The following is a 4,406-nucleotide window of genomic DNA, read 5'->3' as shown; positions in this document are numbered from 1 at the left end:
TGCTCTAAATAGTCTATTTTTAGAAAATTGAGCATTTTAAATAGATGACGTTCTTAGCCATTCAAAACTATAAATTCATTAGAAAACTGAATGAACTGCATGTGAAGTTAGCACAGAAAGAGCTGGGTTAATAATTTGCCCTGTACGAGTCAGGAAAAGAGAAGGTTGTGTATTTTTCATAATCACAGAGCTGAGCTTTGTGACTTTGACTCTTTCTCAGCCTGTATGTGATGTGCCAGGATGGGTAAAACAGAGGCTTTACATGAAAAAAAAAAAAAAAAAAAAAAACATAAATAAACAAAAAAAGAGAAGCTTTTGAATGAATCAATATGACTGGTTTTTGTTTGTTGGGTCTTTTTTTTTTTTTTTTTTTTTTTTTTTTTTTTTCTGAACCCACAGAGGTGCCAGTGCTTGGCAGCTGTTCAGACTCCTCTGTTTGCTGCCAAGGGCACTTGTCTCAGTACTGCCAGCAGCCCGGGACTGTGGTGGCGGTGCCCGTCCGGCGGCTGCTCGCGGGGCCAGGCAGCACCGGGCCGTGGCACGGCCAGGCCGGCGGGACCCCAGCAGGGCAGTGGGGACAGCCCCTGGCACGCAGGGCCAACGCAAGGCCTTGCACATCCCACCCGTCTGCATGTCTGTGTATTCAAACGTTTCAGCAGTTCAATTCAATGCCATCATTCCAGCTGTTCTGAAAAGAAAGTGTGTAGGTTAAGTATGAGGGAGCCAGCACAGGAACCCAATGCCCCTGTAAGCTGCAATGTGCTGGGGAAAAAAAGAAAAAAGCTCAAAACAAACAAACAAACAAAAAAAAAACTGTTTTAGCAGCTGCAGGAGCGCTGTGACTGTGAGTTTCTTCATTCTGTGTTCTCATCCATTTGCAGCACAATTCTGTTTCCTGCCATGCGGGAACACGAAAGTTCTCATTATGGCAGCAGAGGCAGAACTGCACTTGGTAAGCACCGGTGAGATCTTTCTGATGATTTCGAAATGGGACTTTTAGTGGCTGCTACATTTCACGGGCCAGAAATTTAGACAAATTACTCCTCAGAAGCAGAACCAGCCCTCACCTACACGGGCTGAGATCCGAGCTGGTTCAGCCGAGGCAAGCACAGTTCCCCTGCAGCAGCACCTGGCAGCGGGTGAGGACGGAAGCGTGCCCCTCACGGCCTCGGTGCTGTGGAGGTGCGGGGGCAGCGCTGCCAGCCCCAGCCCTCGGGGCAGCCCCAAGCGAAGGCGCTGGCCGCGGGGCCGCGGGGCCGCGGGCAGGTTGTGAAACCAGCAGGCCGAAGCGTGTCAGCACGAAGCGCGCCCCGCGAGCGGCGCGACACGACCCGGGCTGTTGGCAGCGCGCGCGGCGGCATGAAGCAGGCGTCGCTGCGAGAGTTAATGGCTAACTCCTGAACAGCTGGCACCCAAGCGAGCGCCTCTCAAACCCAGGTGTCTGGGGCTGACCCATGGGAACCAGAGGCCCTGCAATCGCACTGGCGAGGCCGTGTGCCGGACCGCAGCCAGCAGCGTTTGCATTTCAAAGGGGAAAGGGCCTGGACAGAGCCCTGCTGGCTGGGCTGGCTGGCAACTTTCGCACAGACCATTCTCCTGGTGTAAAAGACCAATTCATCAAAAGCAAATACATTTCTTCATCCGCTGTGATGAACTGCCACGTCAGCAAAACAGCTGAACGCCGACGGGTTCATCAATGTCATCCCGAGCTGACACTTCCAGAACGTGACGTCTAGATTTCTGCACGGGGACTTTATTACTTTGAAAAATACTTTCCTTCATAATAGAAAAGGGAGTTGTAAAAAAGCTGTGCTTGGAGCATCGTGCTCTCCTCCTGCCCAGTGAGCTCTGGCTGTAGGGGGTGTCCTGACACCGCCACCCGGCCTGCATTGAGATGGGTGCGTTTCTCACGGGCAGGAATGCTTCGTGTTGCCTCTGGGCGCAGACGTCGGGATGAGAAGGGACGGCCAGTGGTGCCAGGCAGGCCATTCAGTGTCCGGCGCTTGAATGTAGAAGTGTGTCCTGTGTCAGTGGAGCTGCAATTGGTCTGCACCGTGCGTGAGAACTTGTTCTGAAATGTCCTGATTAGGATTCACAACTACGGGCGCCGAGCATTACGAGCCGCGTGGGGCACATCTGCTGGGGGCACAGAAGGCTCCGGGCAGAGCACGGCGCGCCCCGTGCCGGGGCCACTCAGCGGCTCCCCGTGTCCCCCCGGAGCGCGGGGGCGTTTCTAAGCGTTTTGTCCCATTTCCCCGCTTTTTGCACGTCCCTCCTCGCGCCCCGTAAGCTGCCGCTCGGTGGCTGCCGGCTCCGGGCCCTGCGCGGCGCCAGGGGGACCCCCAGAGGGCCTGGGGCGCACTGCGGGGCGGGGGAAACGGCCCGGGCCCAGCTGTACCGAGCCGGGCCGAGCCGGGCCGAGCCGTCGCCGCTGCCAGCCCCGCGGGGAGCGGAGCGCCGCGGCTGCGGGCCCTGGCGAGAGCAGCGCTGCGGGGCCCGGGGAGGGGGCGAGCCCGCGGGGCCGCTCCGTGCCGGCGGTGTCGCCGCCTCTGTTGGAGCAGGCTTTAATTGCTTGAATCCCGGCCGCCGTTCCCGAGTGACTCCCAGAGCACAGAGGCGCTGCACGGCCGCGTGGAGCAAACGGCGCAGGTGGAGGGCCTGGGCGCTTCTGGGGGGGGGCGAGGTAAAACCAAGCCGTCCCGTGTGGTCATTTGGAAAGCAAAGCGGACTCATTACCAGAGCTGTTGTAAAAAACGGACTGGGAATGAGCTATGCTGCTAATGCACAGATGCAAGAACACGGCTCACTTAATTTAATAATGGCATGTAATTTGTGTAACACTGGATTAGTAGCAATTATATGTTGCTGTTAATTACTTGGAGGGGGACTCTCCTCCATGCTCACACCGAAACCCACCTGACACCACTGCGTGGGGGGATTTGCATCGTGACCACAGACACAAGGACCCGAACGGCCCGGCCAGACAAAGGAGCCCTCCCGGCCCGGCACGGCGGGGACAGTGCGTGTCCTCAGCCCTGTCCTCGCACTAATTACATTTCCTTGGAGAAACTAATGAGAGCTTTGCACGCATGCACTGGAGCTGTTGTGACAGGCTGTGTCTGCTGTCTTCAGCAGCCCTGTGGCTGCTCCGCCTGTGACTCACCTGCCTGAGTCACCAAGCCTTGTGAAAGACGCGCGTTCCAGCTCAGATTTATCACACGCGTACTGAAACAAGCTCTTTAATTTCAGAACTAAGTGCTTCCTGGGGGTTTCTCAGCAGCTGCACTCAGAATTACGCTGTGCTGAGTATTTGAGAAAGGGCAGTGATGTAACTGTCCCCGTATTACAACTGAAAGCTTTGCCTATTTGTATGCGTGTATATATATATGTATTTATTTAGAAATACCCCCAAGGCAAAAGAAAATAATTAATGACAAGCAGCAGCATGGAAGGTCATCCGGCTTATTATTTCTGTACCACAGCTCACCTCTGACACGTAAGCAAAGCTTTTATGTACTGATTTTAATAATGCTGAAAGAGTTTAAAACCTTTACTGTGCTCCAAGTAATTACAAAGCAGGGGCTTTGTGCGGGGCCGGGCAGGTCCCTCGCTCCCTGCCTGGGAACGGGAGGGGAAAGGAAGGGAGGGAAGGCTCCAGCACCTCGCCTGCAGCCTCAGCCCCTCGCTGCAGCCACACAAAGCTGCGCTGGCACATAAAACTTCCACAAATTTTCTCGAATTAGATCTGCTTTGAGAGTGCTGAGGAACCCTGCTAATTGCTGCACGTGCCAAGTCAAGGCCGTGCTAACGAGAATGGCAGGTCTGCTGCTCAATTAGAAAGGCACAGCAGTCTAAAGGGAACTCGTTTTACTGAATTATGTGGCTGGCCTGGGGTCCAACACCTCTTCAGTCTTCCAGAAATTTCTCTATGTCACCATTAACGCGTTTGAGCTGTTGACACTCCCGGAGCAGCGCAACGTGCTGCTGCTCCCAAGTTAAGCTGCTCCAGAGGCAGGACGTAGGCAGCACACGGCGGGGCGGGTTCCCGTGGCAGCACCCCCACAACCAGGCTGGGGGCGCTGCGCTCGCCGTCCCGTCGGGAGAGCTGCGGGGCGGCGGGCGGGGGCTGCCCGTGGGGCCCACGCGCTGCTGGGGCGCGGCGCGGCGCTGCCAAGGGGCTGATGCTGCGGGGGCGGCTCCGCGACGCCCGCCCCGCCCCCGGCGGGACCACGCCCACTCGAGGCACCGCCCACCAGGTGCCCCGCCCACGGTATGCCCCGCGCTGCCGGTAGGGGGCGGGCGTCGCGTCGCGGCGGCCGGGCGGAAGTGACGCTGCGCCGCCCGTCGTCCCCCGGAGGGGCGGGGCCGTTTTTTTTTTTTTTTTTTTTTTTTTTTTTTTTTTTTTT

Source organism: Oxyura jamaicensis, chromosome 7, assembly GCF_011077185.1.
Source record: "Oxyura jamaicensis isolate SHBP4307 breed ruddy duck chromosome 7, BPBGC_Ojam_1.0, whole genome shotgun sequence".
Lineage (NCBI taxonomy): Eukaryota > Metazoa > Chordata > Aves > Anseriformes > Anatidae > Oxyura > Oxyura jamaicensis.
The sequence above is the reverse complement of the archived record's forward strand: the minus strand, read 5'-3'. Positions refer to the sequence as shown.